The 16,443-nt window shown below is 45.9% G+C and overlaps 1 non-coding gene and 1 pseudogene across 2 annotated transcripts in view; one reads left to right on the top strand and one right to left on the bottom strand.

The window, feature by feature from the left end:
• Positions 1 to 13,803, bottom strand: part of LOC116543796 — a 14,682-nt pseudogene extending 879 nt beyond the window's left edge. The window contains exon 1 of the transcript XR_004265702.1: positions 13,598 to 13,803. The product of XR_004265702.1 is annotated as a nucleoside diphosphate kinase A pseudogene (transcript). The remainder of the gene's footprint in view (positions 1 to 13,597) is intronic.
• On the top strand, positions 3,928 to 4,030 carry LOC116543799. The gene has a single exon (XR_004265704.1). It is a non-coding gene; the product is annotated as a U6 spliceosomal RNA (small nuclear RNA).
• Positions 13,804 to 16,443: the final 2,640 nt, after the last annotated feature.

Here is a 16,443-nt window from a genome sequence, read left to right as displayed (position 1 = left end):
TCTTTCTTTCTTTCTTTCTTTCTTTCTTTCTTTCTTCTTTCTTTCTTCTCTTTTTTTCTTTCTCCGTTTCCTTCCTTCCTTCCTTCCTTCTTTCCTTCTCTCACCACTGCACTCCAGCCTGGGCAATAGAGAGCGCTGTCTAAAAAATAAATAAATAAATAATTAAAAATAAGAATGACAGTGAAATCCTGACATCCACAATGGACTGAGACCCTGCCATGATTATAGAACCCTGTGAACTCTCCCAGCAAACCTAGCAGGTGAGAGGGCTGTCACCTCACAGAAGAAACTGAGGTGCAAGGGGCAACAGTGTCTTGTCCAAAGTCACCGGGGTCTGCACTGGAGCCCACGCCTCTTGCATCTGTCAAGGGAGGCAGCTCCAGACATAAGCCTGCTGGGGCCTGCCCAGGGCAGTTCCAGGAGGCCCTCGGCCCACCACACTCTCTACATGTCCTCAGGGGTCCCTGCCCAGATGGTGTCAGGGGCCAGTGAGCCAAAAGCTGCATGGTGGGCACAGAGGCAAAGACACAGAGACAAGGAGAGGGAAGGGGTTTTGCCCAGGGTCACCCAGCCTTTCAGTTTCCTGAGGTTGCAAGTAACAGATTACAAACTCAGTGGCTTCAAACAGTAGCAATTGATTTCCTCACAGTTCTGGAAGCCAGAAGACTGAAATCAAGGTGTCAGCAGGGTCCTGCTTCCTCTAGAGGATTGAAGTGAGCCCAGATCTCCCCCAGGGAGCCCCCCAGGGCAGGGTGTGCTCTAACTTTTGGTCATTTCTATTCAGTAGTCTTAGGACTTATACCGTTTATTTATTTATTTATTTATTTATTTAATTTATGACATGGAGTCTTGCTCTGTCGCCCAAGCTGGAGTACAGTAGTGTGATCTTGGCTCACTGCAACCTCCACCTCCCAGGTCAATCAGTTCTCCTGCCTTAGCCTCCTGAATAGCCGGGACTACATGTGCCACCACACCTGGCTAATTTTTGTATTTTTGGTAGAGCCAAGGTTTCATCATGTTGGCCAGGCTGGTCTCAAACTCCGGACCTTGGGTGATCTGCCCATCTTGGCCTTTCAAAGTGCTGGGATTATAGTTGTGAGCTGCTGTGCCCAGCTAGGACTTGAACAGTTTAGAGGTTTTATTTGGGCTGGAGTAGAAACAGAACACAGGTAAAACTTTAACATGTCAGTGAATCAACAATGTGGGATTTGAGAATTCAGTGGTAGAGGAACAAGTTCATAGCTGTTTCTGCTCAAAGATCCAACTGGCTAAACCCATTGCTGCTCCACAACTAAGGCAGACACAGCAGAAATAGAAACACCCAAACCCCACTGATCACCTGACTTCCTTCCTTCCTTTCTTCCTCCCTTTGCTTCCCTCCCTTCCTTCCTTTTTCAGCCAGCGTCTCACTCTGTTACCCAGGATAGAGTGCAGTGGTGCGATCTCAGCTCACTGCAACCTCCGCCTCCAATGTTCAAGTGATTCTCCTGCCTCAGCCTCCTGAGTAGCTGGTATTAGAGGTACCCACAACCATGCCTAGCTAATTTTTGTATTTTTAGTAGAGTCTGGGTTTCACTACGTTGGCCAGTCTGGTCTCGATCTTTTACCTGGTGATTCGCCTGCCTTGGCCTCCCAAAGTGCTGGGATTATAGGCATGAGCCACTGCTCCCATCCTCACCTGAGTTTCTGGGAGGGAAAGGCTGGCTGCTGTGGGCTCAGAGCTCCTGATCTTCTCTTCCTCAAGGCCTCAGGTTCTCTTTGCCTCTGATGGGCCTAGCCATTCTTTCTGAGACACCTCAACAGGTGCCAAGACTGGAAGATTGGAGGGAATGGTACAGAGAAAGTGAAGTGTGGTGGTCAGCTTCTATACTTAAGCTTAGTGGCTTCAATAAAATTCCTAATTTTACCAGGCGTGATGGCTCACGCCTGTAATCCCAGGACTTTGGAAGACTGAAGCGGGCAGATCACCTGAAATTGGGAGTTCAAGACCACCCTGACCAATATGGTGAAACCCCATGTCTACTAATAATACAAAATTAGCTGGACGTGGTGGTGCATGCCTGTAATCCCAGCTACTTAAGAGGGTGAGGCAAGAGAATCACTTAAAGCCAGGAGGCAGATGTTGTGGTAAGCCAAGATCGCACCATTGCTCTCCAGCCTGGGCAACAAGATCAAAACTCTGTCTCAAAAAAAAAAATTCCTAACTTCCAGATCCAGCCTTCCCACTCCTGCCTCCCAGCCCTCACTGTGTTTCTGCAGGATCTCATTGGGGAAAGGCTGGTTGATCACCTCTTGGACCCGGCAGCAAAGTTGAGCACAGAGACTGTATCTAGGTAGAAGCGTCTCTTGGGGAAATGTTGACAATGTAGATGCTGTGGGCTGAGCTACCCAGACAGTCCTGAGGTGGGGACCAGGCAGTGGGTGAGTCAGAAGCGCTGCCTGGCTGAACATGGTGGCTCACATTTGTAATCCCAGCAGTTTAGAAGGCTGAAGCAGGTGAAATCACTTAAGCCTAGGAGTTCAAGACCAGTGTGGGCAACGTGGTGAAACCCATCTCTACAAAAAATACAAAAGTTACCTGGATGTGGTGTGTACATCTGTAATCCCAGTTACTTGGGAGGATCACTTGACCCAGGGAGATCGAGGCCGTCGTGATCCGTGATTTGCACCACTGCACTCTAACCTGGGTGGTAGAGCAAGACTCTGCCTCAAGAAGAAAAGAAAAGGCCGGGCGCCGTGCCTCACACCTGTATCCCAGCACTTTGGGAGGCCGAAGCAGGCGAATCACTTGAGGTCAGGAATTCGAGATCAGCTTGGCCTATGTCATGAAACCCCATCTCTCCTAAAAATACCAAAAAAAAAAAAAAAAAAAAAAAGCCAGGCCTGATGGTGGGTGCCTGTAATGCCAGCTATCAGGAGGCTGAGACAGGAGAATCCCTTGAACTCCACAAGGAGAGGTGGCAGTGAGCTGAGACTGTGCCACAGCACTCCAGGCTGGGTGACAGAGCAAGATTCAGTTTAAAATAAAATAATTAATTTTAAAAAGATAAACTGTGACGTAGCACATTTCTATAATCTGTCTCAGAAAAAAAAAAAAAAAGTTGGCTGGGCGCAGTGGCTCACGCCTGTTATTTCAGCACTTTGGGAGACCAAGGTGGACAGATCACAAGGTTAGGAGATCTAGACCATCCTGGTTAACATGGTGAAACCCTGTATCTACTAAACATACAAAAAATTAGCCTGGCGTGGTGGCACACGCCTGTAGTCCCCGCTACTCAGGAGGCTGAGGCAGGAGAATCGCTTGAACCAGGGAGGTGGAGGTTGCAGTAAGCCAAGATCGTGCTACTGCACTCTAGCCTGGGCGACAGAGCAAGACTCCAGCTTAAAAAAAAAAAGGTCCAGCCTGCCTGTGCGTGAACTGCTCTTCCCCACACCCCACCCCAAGCAGGCTTCAGAAGAACATCCTTCTCCAGCAGCCAATTTGCCCTGACACGGGTGGGCTGACTTGCAACAGGCAAGTGAGCTTGTTTTCCTGGGGAGACACATGGGGGAGTCCCTGGTTCAGTACATCCACTGCCTTGCCCAGCACAAAGCCGGAGATGGAGATGGCTCCACTGTTTTTAGCCCAAGGCCCTTGATGCCTGTGTGTTGGCTTCCTCTGCATCAGACTAGTCAGTCAGGTAGAGGTTTCCCTCCTGCTGGCAAGATGGGGCCAATCATTCCTGCTGGCCCACCTGGGAGTAAGCAAAGGTCTCAAGCTTGGCTCAGGCTCCAGGGCTCTCCCAGGTCCTCAACCCTGTCCATGGCCTCTCCTTGACCTTGAGCACAGCATGACTTCAGGAGGAGTGCTGGTTGAGCCGGGTGCTTCCTCCAGTCCAATTTCCATTGGCCAACAGGAAGGGCTGCTCAAAATCAGCAAAGCTCACTGTGCTGCCTTTGGCATCGCATGTGCTAAAACTGGAATGATACAGAGATTAGCTTGCCTCTGTGCAAAGATGCCACAAAAATGTGTGAAGTGTCCCATATAAAAAAATAATAATAACAGGCCAGCACGCGGTGGCTCACAGCTATAATCCCAGACTTTGGGAGACCAAGGTAGGCAGATCACTTGAAGTCGGAAGTTCAAGACCAGCCTGGGCAATATGGCAAATCCCTGTCTCTACTAAAAATACAAAATTAGCCAGCCGTAGTGGTGGGTGCCTGTAATCCTAGCTACTCAGGAGGCTGAGGCAGGAGGATCACTTGAACTTGACCCTGAGACACAGAGGTTTTAGTGAGCCGAGATCATGCCACTGCACTCTAGCCTGGGTGACAGAGCAATACTCTGTCTCTAAATAAACAGATGATAGAACAACATGAAATAAAATAAACTATGACTTGGCACGTTCCTATAACACATCTTATTGATGTGATAGCAATGAGCAGAGATTGCTGCATGGCACTCCAGCCTGGGAGAAAGAGAGAGACTCCTGTCTCAGAAAAAAAAAAATTATCATCATTGTCATCCTCATATAAAATCAGCAAAGCTAGCGATAGGCTTCTGCACGAGGCCAGGAATCAGGGTGATTTCCCTATAGTCTTCTGGGATCACCGGGTCTCCCTCTGCAGGGTCCAGGAGGTGGAACCCTGTGTAAGCAGTGAGGGGAAGGGCAGTTCTCCACACAGGGGCTGCTTGCTTTCTGGGGACCAGTTTCCTTTCTCTGCTCTGTTCTCAGAGTTGAACCATCTCCATCCCAGACTGTGTCTTTCCAGGTCTCACCTTCCCTCCCTCCTGCCTGAGCAGAGCTCTGTTCTAGAACCAGGTCTGTCTTTGACCCTTTGTTGCTCCTCTTCCCACCAGCACAGGGCCTCATCCTTTCCTGCTGGAGCTCTACACAGAACGGTGACAGGGAGGGCCCAAGGCCGGCCCCGGATGCCTCCTCCCTTGAGCCCAGGAGTCACCCCAGCCTGATGTCTGGGCTCCCAGCATTGTGTGCATCTTCCCTGGGGAGGGACGGAGAAAGCTGTGAGGTTTTCCTGTCTGTTTCCCCAGCCCTTTCTGAGTCAGAGCTGATCCCTCTCTGGCTCCCTCACCTGCCCCTTTGGGCCTGTGTGTAGCAAGTGCCTTAGGATGAGCGCGCTGAACCTGCAGAGACATCCTGCTGAGCACCTCCCCAGAGAAGGCAGCAAACCCATAGGCAGGAAGAAAGGACAGTTAGCATGTGTGTATGTGTGTGTGTGTGTGCTGAGGTCAGGGAGGCTTATGGGGATGTTTTCATTCTTACCCAGACCTTGAATTTTGTTTGTTTTTGAGACAGGGTCTCACCCTGTCACCCAAGCTGGAGGGTAGTGGCTCAATCATATTGACTGCAGTCTCGAACTGCTGGACTCAAGTGATCCTCTGATCTCAGCCTCCTGAGTAGCTTGGACTATACCTAGGCACCACCATACCCAACTAATTTTTTATTTTATTTTTCATAGAGATGGGTTCTTGCTTTGATGACCAGGCTAGTCTCAAAACTTTTGGCCTCCAGCGATCCTACTGCCTTGGCCTCTCAAAGTGCTGGGATTACAGGTGTGTACCATTACCTATGGAGAGATTTCAATACAAAGGGAATATTTATAATAGAGGAAGCGTAACAAAATTGTTTCTTATTTTTTTTCTTTTTTAAAAATTTTTTATTTTTATTTTTATAAAGATGGGATTTCACCATGTTGGCCAGGCTGGTCTTGAACTCCTGACCTCAGGTGATCCGCCTGCCTCGCCCTCCCAAAGTGCTGAGATTACAGGCGTGAGCCACCATGCCCGGCGATTTTTTTTTTTTTCTTTGTTTGTTTTTATTGAGACGAAGTCTTGCTCTGTCACCCAGGCTGGAATGCAGTGGTGCCATATTGGCTCACTGCAACCTCCATCTCCAGGGTTCAAGCAATTCTCCTGCCTCAGCCTCCCGAGTAGCTGTGATTACAGGTGTGTGCCACCACACCTGGCTAATTTTTTGGTATTTTTAGTAGAGACAGGGTTTCATCATGCTCACCATGTTGGTCTCGAATTCCTGATCTCAGGTGAACCACCCACCTTGGCCTCCCAAAGTGATGGAATTACAGGCATAAGCCATCAGGCCTGGCCAATTTTTTTCTTAGAACAAATGATTAATCAAGTATGACATGAGGCCGGTGCAGTGGCTGAAGCCTGTAATCCCAGCACTTTGGGAGACTGAGGTGGGTGGATCACTTGAGCAGAGGAGTTCGAGACCAGCCTGGCCAACATGGTGAAAACCCAATGCTACTATAACTAGAAAAATTATCTGGGCATGGTTGTGCACACCTGCACCGTTACTTGGCAGGCTGAGGCATGAGAATCACTTGAACCCAAGACATAGAGGTTGTAGTGAGCTGAGATCATGCCACTGCACTCCAGCTGGGTGACAGAGCAATACTCTGTCTCTAAATAAATAGATGATAGAACAATACAAAATAAAATCAACTATGACTTGACACATTCCTATAATCACATCCTATAAAGCAATTTAAACTGATAAGTCCATAGTGTACCATGCTTAAGAGTGGATTCTACTGACCAGACTGGGTTTGAATTAAATCTCTGCCACTCACAGTGTGCATAACTGTGAACAATTTAATTTTCTTTCCTGTACACCTTAGTTTCCTCATCTATAAAAAGGAGATACTAATGGTACTCATTCATAGGGTTGTTGATGATTGAAAGAATTAATGCATGCAAAGCACTTAAATGCTTGTCACGTAGTAAGTGTTCAATATATGTTATTATGTAATGAGATAGGGGAAATTCATCCTCTTTAAAAAAGTCCAAGTGCAGGAGCAGTTCTCTTAACTGAAACTAACCTAACCAACATTTACCTCCAATTCCCTATAAAACATATGAATGGGCCAGGTGCGGTGGCTCACTCCTGTAATCTCAGCACTTTGGGAGTCTGAGGCGACAGATCACGAGGTCAGGAGTTTGAAACCAGCCTGACCAACATGGTGAACCCTGTCTCTACTAAAAATACAAAAATTAGCCGGGTGTGGTGGCACATGCCTATAATACCAGCTACTCAGAAGGCTTAGGCAGGAGAATTGCTTGAACCTGGGAGGCGGAGGTTGTGGTGAGCTGAGATCTCGCTACTGTACTCTAGCCTGGGCAACAGAGTGAGACTCCATCTTGAATATATATATGTATATATGAGTGATGTTAACAGCCTATTGACTTTTATGTCCAGTAGATTATTAATGGGAAGCCATTTGAATTAACCAACCAACTTCCAATTCTCTTCATACAAAGTTTTTAAAAACGGACTCTGCCATAGCAGGTAAAGATTCTATCTTTTTTCATTAGAAATGTCTATATATGCAATCAAAAAAATTCAGGGCCAGACACACTGGCTCATGCCTGTAATCCCAGCACTTTGGAAGGCCAAGACAGGCAAATCACCTGAAGTCAGGAGTTCAAGACCAGCTCGGCCAAAATGGTGAAACCCGGTTTCTACTGAAATAAAAAATTATCCAGGCATGATGGCGGGTGCCTGTAATCCTAGCTCCTCAGGAAGCTGAGGTGGGAGAATCGCTTGAACCTGGCAGACAGTGGTTGCAGTGAGCCGAGATTGCGCCACTACATGCCAGCCCAGGTGGCTGAGTGAGAATCCATCTGAAAAAAAAAAAAATTCTGGAAGGATACTTATACCCAATAATACTGCCTTTTCAAAAGTCTTAAATTGAAAAAATAAAATAAAATAAAAATCTTAAATTGGCCAGGCCTGGTGGCCCATGCTTGTAATCCCAGCACTTTGGGAGGCTGACACAGGAGGATCACTTGAGGCCAGGAGTTCCAGACCAGCCTGGGTAACATAGGGACACCCCGTCTCTACAATATTTTTCTTTTAATTATCCAGGCATGGTGGTGTATACCTATAGTCCTAGCTATGCAGGAGGCTGAGGCAGGAGCATTGCTTGAGCTTAGGAGTTTGAGGCTACAGTGAGACATGATTGCACCACTGCACTCTAGCCTGGACAAAAGAGCAAGATCCTATCTCTAAAAATAAAAAATCTTAAAAGCACATGAGACCCAAATGTCTATCTGCTGATAAACATATTTTTATTTTTATTTTTTATTTTACTTTTTGAGATGAGGTCTCACTTTGTCACCCAGGTTGGAGTTGCAGTGGTGTGATCTTGGCTCACTGCAGCCTCTACATCCTGAGCTAAAACGATCCTTCTGCCATGGCCTTCCAAATACTATGATTACAGCCATGAGCCACCGAAGCAGGCCCTAGATTTTTCAAATGTGACATCCATGCAGCGAAAACTTATTCTGCAATAAAAAGAAAGTACTGTTACGTGCTATAACATGCATGAACCTGAAAAATGTTATGCTACATGCAGTCACAAAAGACCACATTCTATTTATGTGAAAATACTTGAATATGAAAGTCTATAGACTAAGGATTGCCTAGGTCTGGGGAGGATGGAGGGATTGAGTAGTGATAGCTAAAGGGTATGAATTTCTTTTTGGGTTGGTGAAAATTATCTAAAATTGATTATGGTGATGGTTGTACAACTCTGTGAATATCCCAAAACCACTGGATTGCACACTTTAAATGGAAAGATTGTAAGGTATATGAATTATATCTCAATTTTCCAAAAGCTATGAGAGCTGTTTACATGCTGCTTTACCAGCAACTAGCATTTAAGTTCAATATAATGACCAAAGTAGCAGCAGGGGATGGCTTCGGAGCTCCTGTTTGAAAAGCAATGTTACGGCTGGGCGTGCTGGCTCACGCCTGTAATCCAAGCACTTTGGAGGCCAAGGCGGGTGGATCATCTGAGGTCGGGAGTTCAAGACCAGCCTGACCAACATGGTTAAACCCTGTCTTTAAAAAAATTAAAAAAAAAGAAAAAACAAAAAAAGAAAAGCAATGTTACTATAATACGGATTTACTTATGCCTAATATAAGATGCCCAGAGAGTTACCCACTCTAGCATGAACTCTCGAAAGTATCTGCATTTTGGTGAGGCTTTTATTTTTCCTTTGAGACAGGGTCTTGCTCTGTCGCCCAGGCTGGACTGCAGTGGTGCAATCACTGCTTACTGCAGCCTCAACCTCCTGGGCTCAAATGATCCTCCCACCACAGCCTCCCCAGTAGCTGGGACCACAGGTGCTTCCCACCCAGTACAAACACTGCCTGGGTAGTGTTTGTATTCTTTTGTAGAGACAGGGTTTCACCGCGTTCTCAGACTGGTCTCAAACTCCTGGTCTCAAGCAATACTCCTACTTTGGCCTCCCAAAGTACTGGGATTACAGGCGTGAGCTATCATGCCCGGCCAGAGAATTTTTAAAAATACCAATGCATGGGTTTCACTCCCAGCTATTCTCAATGAGTTGGTCTGGAATGGGCCCTGGCATCAGAGGTCTTTAAACTCCCCAGATAATTCTATTTTTAGTTTTATTTTTTAAAAGTCAGTCAAATTTAGCTGTGTAGATGATGCTAGTGGGACACCAAAGTTGACCTCTATTGCTGCAGACAGATTCACACAACTTGGAGCCTCACTGATTTTTGTCATTGTTTTGATTTTGAGGACCGAGACCCTGTCTCAAAAACAAAACAACAACAAAAATCAGGGCCTCGGTCTGCAGCCCAGCCTGGATTGCAATGGCGCGATCGAGGCTTACTGCAAACTCTGCCTCTTTGGTTAAAGTGATTCTCCTGTCTCAGCCTCCTGAGTAGCTGGGATTACAAGTGTGCACCACCATGCGTGGCTAATTTTTGTATTTTTAGTAGAGGGGTGGTGTTTCACGATGTTGGCCAGGCTGGTCTCGAATTCCTGACCTCAGGCGATCCACCCGCTTGGGCCTCCCAAAGTGCTGAGATTACAGGTGTGAGCCACTGGGCACAGCCTATTGATTAAATTAAGAAAAAATTAAATTAAGAAAGAAAAATGAATTTATGGTGTAAAAATGGTAACCTCGAGAATCCAGGCTACTCTCATTATCTAATGAAGATAGTACCTATGCCTTTTAAAGGTTCCTCAGAGAAGTGTGATACTTTTCTTGTAGGTATCTAGCTGATTTCTTGAAGGTGGTTCTGTCCTAAGGTAATACCAGGTAAGTGAAAATGGAATTAAAAACTAAATGTGGCCTGGCATGGTGGCTCATGCCTGTAATCCCAGCTACTTAGGGAGGTGGGAGTGGACAGATCATGAGGTCAGGAGATCCGGACCATCCTGGCTAACATGGTGAAACCCTCTCTCTACTAAGAATATAATATAAAAAAATTAGCTGGCATGGTGACATGTGCCAGTAATTCCCAGCTACCCAGGAGGCCGAGGTAGGAGAATCTCTTGAACCCGGACCGGAGGTTGCAGTTATCTAAGATCATGCCATTGCACTCCAGCCTCGTCAGCAGAGTGAGACTCCATCTCAAAAAAATAAATAAATAAAAGGGCCAGGCGTGGTGGCTCATGCCTGTAATCCCAGCACCTCAGGAGGCCAAGACCAGTGGATCACCTGAGGTCAGGGGTTTGAGACCAGCCTGACCAACATGGAGAAACCCTGTCTCTACTAAAAATACAAAAATTAGCTGGGCGTGGTGGTGAACGCCTATAATCCCAGCTACACAGGAGGCTGAGGCAGGAAAATCGCTTGAATCCAGGAGGCAGATGTTGCAGTGAGCCGAGATCTCACCATTGCACCCCAGCCTGGGTAACAACAGCAACAAGAACGAAACTCCGTCTCAATAAATAAGTAAAAATAAAAATAAAATAGGCCAGGTGCAGTGGCTCATGCCTGTAATCTCAGCATTTTGGGAGGCTGTGGGCGGATCAGGCGGTCAGGAGTTCGAGACCAGCCTGGCCAACCCTGTCTGTACTAAAAATACAAAAAATTAGCTGGGTGTGGTGGTGCACACCTGTAATCCCAGGTACTTTGGAGGCTGAGGCAGGAGAATCGCTTGATCCCAGGAGGTGGAGGTTGCGGTGAGCTGAGATCATGCCAGCCTTGGCAACGAGAGCGAAACTCCATCTCAAAAAAAAAAAAAAAAAAAGAGAGAGAGAGGCTGGGCGAGGTGGCTCACACCTGTAATCCCAATCCCAACACTTTAGGTTAGGAGTTGGAGACCAGTCTGGTCAACATGGTAAAACCCTCGGCTCTACTAAAATTACAAAATTAGGTGAACCTGATGGTGCGCACCTGTAATTCCAGCTACTCAGGAGGCTAAGGCTGGAGAATTGCTTGAAGTGAGCCAGGATTGCACTACTGCACTTCAGACCGGGTAGCAGAGTGACACCCTGTCTCAAAAAACAAACAAAAAACCACATTCCTTTTTAGCTTTAAGTATCCTTGCTTACAAAAGTATGCTCTAAAGACCAGCAGCACTGGAATCACTAGGGAGCTTGTTAGAAATACTGAATCATGGCCGGGCATGGTGGCTGGCGCCTGTAATCCCAGCACTTTGGGAGGCCGAGGCAGGCGGATCACCTGTGGTCAGGAGTTTGAGACTATCCTGGCCAATGTGGTGAAACCCCGTCTCTACTAAAAATAGAAAAAGTAGCTGGGCATGGTGGTAGGCCTCTGTAATGCCAGCTACTTAGGAGGCTGACACAGGAGAATCCCTCGAACCTGGGAGCGAGGTTGCAATGAGCCGAGATCAAGCGAAACTCCATTTAAAAACAAGAAATACTGAATCACAGTCTGAATTCAAATCCGCTGCATCTTAGCAAGATTCCCCCAGGTGATTTTTGTGAATGTGAAAGTTTGAGGAACACTGCTGGTCTAGCTGGCCTTTGAAACCTTATTGTTTTATTCTTTTTCTTTTTGTTTGTTTGTTTTGTGAGACAGAGCCTCACTGTGTCACCCAGGTTAAAGTGCAGTGGTGCGATCTTGGCTCACTGAAACCTCCACCTGCCAGGTTCAAGTGATTCTCTTGCCTCAGCCTCACAAGTAGCTGGGACCACAGGCACCTGCCACGAGGCCTGTCTAAATTTTGTATTTTTAATAGAGAAGGGCTTTCACCATGTTGGCCAGACTGGTCTCAAACTTCTAATCTCAGGTGATCCATCCGCCTCAGTCTCCCACAATGCTGGGATTATAGGCATGAGCCACCACACCCAGCATGAAGCTTTATTTGGAACCCTCATTTCCCTACCTATCTTCCTCACCCCACACTGGCAACAGTGCACTATAGTTTCTTGGGATTTCAGGAAGAAAATTAAAAGAAGGCCGGGCATGGTGGCTCAGGTCTGTAATTCCCAACTAACTTTTTATTTTACTTTTTGTACAGACAGATTCTCCCTTTGTTGCCCAGGCTAGTCTCAATTCCAGTGTAATTCCAGCACTTTGGGAATCTGAAGTGGGCAGATCACCTGAGGTCAGGAGTTCGAGACCAGCCTGGCTAGCATGGCAAAAACCCATTTCTACTAAAAATACCAAAAATTTAGCTGGGCATGGTGGCACACACCTGTAATCCCAGCTACGTGAGCGCTAAGGCAGGAGAATCTTGAACCCAGGAGGCAGAGGTTGCAGTGAGCCGAGATCGCCATTGCGCTCCAGCCTGGGCAACAGAGTAAAACTCTGTCTTAAAAAAAAAAAAAGAAAGGCAACAAAAAAACTTCTTGAATGAGGCCCATAAACATATTCTTATGCTGCTAGGATCCTGAATCTTATTATTCTAGCAACTCTTACAACTCAGGAAATACCCTCTGCAGCCCTTGTTTCTAACAGCTGTTGTATTTTTGCACTGTGAATTCTTTTTTTTTTTTTTTTTTTTTAAAATACGGGGTTTCACCATGTTGGTCAGGCTGGTCTTGAACTCCCGACCTCAGGTGATCCACCCACCTTGGCCTCCAAAGTGTTTGGATTACAGGTGTGAGCCACCATGCCCGGCCTGCCATGTGAATTCAATGCAAAGATTACACGGCAACAACAGAGAGATAAATTTGACAGATTCTGTGATGATTAGTGAGGTTAACTGTTTGCATATACCTGTTGGCCATTTGTATGTCTTCCGTTGGAAAATATATATTGAGATCTTTTGCCCATTATTGGGGGAGGGGCGGGCACTGCTGTCGTTTATTGCACGGAATGGGGTGTGGGGGTTAGTGGGGCGTAGGGGCCACGGTGGGGGCATTGCTGCCTCGGTTGGTCAGTCCATTCATCAGGGCAGCAGGATCCCAGCCTCGTCCCGTGCCCTGTGCAGCCAGATCAGCCCTTCCGGGTGCCAATGCTGGAGGAAGCCGAGGTGTTGTTCCCCGAGGTCACCATGGGTCGCGCGTGGACAGGGCCGGTAATTGTGTGAGTGCTATGGGGGCAGTGGGAGCGGCAGGCCAAGTATTGCTCTTAGAAAACCGTCCTCACCGGACGGCGAGCCACCTATAGGGCGGGGGTTCGGCTCCACAGCCAGCCCCTCTCGGCCACTGGGCAGCCCAGTCCCTGTTTTAGAGCTGGGGGAACTGAGGCACCGAGGTGAAGTGAGCCCCCTCCCACCTGAGGCTGCCTCTGGGCCAGCGGCGTTGGGGATCGGGGCGAGGAACTGGACGGCCGGCGCTCGGAGGGGGCTGCCCCGCTGGCCCAGCGGTTCAGTCCGACTATGGCTACCTACTTCTCGTCTACGGCTTCCGGGCGGGCTGGCGGCCTGGGCAGTGAGAGGTCATGGCTTTGGTCCGGATGACCGCCCCGCTCCCGGCCCCCCTGGGCCCGCAGGGCGGTTGGCGAGGGTCACGAGTTGGACGAGAGGCGCGAGCGCGGGGAATCCTGGGGGTCCAGGCCTCTGGTGGCACCTGGCGAGGCTGAGTCCAGGTGGCCTGGGCAGCGGGCATGGGTCCCAGCGCCCCGTGGCTTTTGCCCACTTTTTAATGGGATTATTCTGGGGTTTTGTTTCTGAGTTTTGTTTTGTTTTTGAGACAGAATCTCACCCTGTCACCCAAGTTGGAGGGCAGTGGCTTGATTGTAGCTCACTGCTGCCTTGAACTGCTGGGCTCATGATCCTCTGATTTCAGCTTCCTGAGTAGCTTGGATGTAGGTGGGCACCATCATACCCGACTCACTTTTTATTTTTCGTAGAGTCGGATTCTCCTTTTGTTGCCCAGGCTAGTCTCAAAAATCCTGGCCTCAAGCGATCTTCCTGCCTTGGCTGTCATCTCCAAGTGCTGGGATTACAGGTGTGTACCATTACCTATAGAGAGATTTCTAAAGAAAGGGAATATTTGTAATTGAGAAAGCTTAACAAATTTATTTTTTATTTTTTTGAGACAGAGTCTTGTTCTGTTGCTTAGGCTGGAGTGCAGTGTTGCGATATCGGCTCACTGCAACCTCCATCTCCCAGGTGCAAGCAAATCTCCTGCCTCAGCCTCCTGAGTAGCTGGAATTACAGGTGTGTGCTACCACACCCAGCTAAATTTTTGTTTGTATTTTTAATAGAGACATGGTTTCACCATAATGGCCAGGCTGGTCTCAGACTCCGGACCTCAGGTGATCTGCCCACCTTGGCCTTCCAAAGTGCTGGGATTACAGGTGTGAGCCACTGTGCCCAGCCAATTTTTTTCTTAGAATAAGTGGTTAATAAACTATGACATGAGGCCAGGTGCAGTGGCTCCTGTCTCTAATCCCTGCACTTTGGGAGACTCAGGCAGGTGGATCACTTGAGCAGAGGAGTTCAAGACCAGCCTGGCCAACATGGCAAAACCCCGTCTCTACTAAAAATACAAAAATTAACTGGGCACGGTGGTGGTCGCCTGTAATCCCAACTACCTGGGAGACTGAGGCAGCAGAATCGCTTGAACCCTGAGGTGGAGGTTGCAGTGAGCTGAGATTTTGCCATTGCACTCCAGCCTGGTTAACAGAGTGAGACTAAGTCTCAAAAAAAAAATAATAATAATAATGCTTTTGATGACCTCCTTGCCGTAAATTGTGCACGTATAAAATTATTTCCCTAGAATAAATTTCTAGTAGTAGAGTTAGTAGATTCAAGAGTTGAATATTCCTCAAACGGTTGAGGCTTTACGTATACATTTCCAAATTATTATCCAGAAAGGTTACGTAATTGTATATTCTCTTAATTTCAGTGTATGAGACTGGTTTACAGTTCCTCTCATCCTTGCCAGTATATTCTTGTAAACAAAACAAAACTTTGCTTATTTAGCATGTAAAAAGTGGTATTGTGGTCATTTTTCAGTGATAAATGAAAACAAAATATGTGAACTTTTGTTCTTAAAGATATTACCTTTCTGATTTTAAATGAATATATATAATAATATACATAGAATTAAATTTTGCTGGATGATATGTCTAAAATAACTTAAGCTGTGATTTCATAATTGGCCACCAGTGTAAGGGAGAGTTTTAAGTGTCCTTAACCTGTAGTCTTTTTCAAGAGATCTTTGACTATTGTATTGTGTGGTGTGTCTATATGCATTTTTCTGGGAGCTCCATGGCATTTAATTGCTTTAGGACCCCCACCTACCCCTAAAAAAGTAAACAATAACTACTTTGAAAGTAGCATATGTCACCATATCAACTGTCAAGTGGTTTGTGTTTTTGAGTATAAGCCTAGACAAATTTTAATTAAAATTAACCCTCAAAATCTTCTAGCATATAAATTGGTATTGTGTGGGAATTAAAAAAAAAATCTTCTGGCATAGGTTTTTTTGTTTATTTGTATATCATGTGAAAAAGATAGCATTAAATGTGAATTGTTTGGTGTCTTCTGAACAAGTTGGTAGAAAGATATAACTTAAAAGTTTGCTCTAAAAAGATAATTTCTTAAGGATATAAACCCAAAGAGTTAGTTCTTTTTTAAGCTTTTAAGGTTAAACTCCAGATTTTTTTTTCTTTCTATGGATGAGTTTAGAAAATTTCAGCAAATACTTTGAAGTAAGGAGCTTTTAGATAATGTGTTGTCACATTTGCAATGTTAGTAGAATTTTAAAACATTTAAAACTGCATTTCTAAATTCAGTATATTCAGTTTCTATTTCAAGAACCTCTGTTCCCTGATTTAACACCTTTTCAAGTACATTGATATCTTTTACAAATAGAACAAATTAGTCTTAATCTGTACAATTTTGGATTATCTTGGTTATTTCAATGCCTCAGATAACAGTAAGATTTCTACTTTAAAATCATTAGTTCAAGTTCAAATTGATTAATCATTTCCACACTTTTAGATTGGATTTAGAAGGCTGAGCTGTTAGACTAATAGACTAGATAATTCTTAAACATTATAAATACTCAAAATTTTTAAAGTATGAACAAACTGCCCCTTGCCAAATTGGCTTTATTGTGAGATAAAATACATAAATATGTTACTCTAATATTTAAAGAAATAACCTTAATTACCCTAAAGATGAGATGTAGAACATTGCCAGCACCGCCAATTAAATTCTCTTCCTTCTGTTACCCTTATTCTGACTTTTCTAATAATCATTTGTTTACCTTTCTTAATAGTTTGACCTCTTATGA

This window comes from Sapajus apella, unplaced genomic scaffold (assembly GCF_009761245.1).
Source record: "Sapajus apella isolate SASKATOON/1434 unplaced genomic scaffold, GSC_monkey_1.0 scaffold196, whole genome shotgun sequence".
NCBI lineage: Eukaryota > Metazoa > Chordata > Mammalia > Primates > Cebidae > Sapajus > Sapajus apella.
Note: the sequence above shows the minus strand (reverse complement) of the source record. Positions and strands in the feature narration are given on the sequence as shown.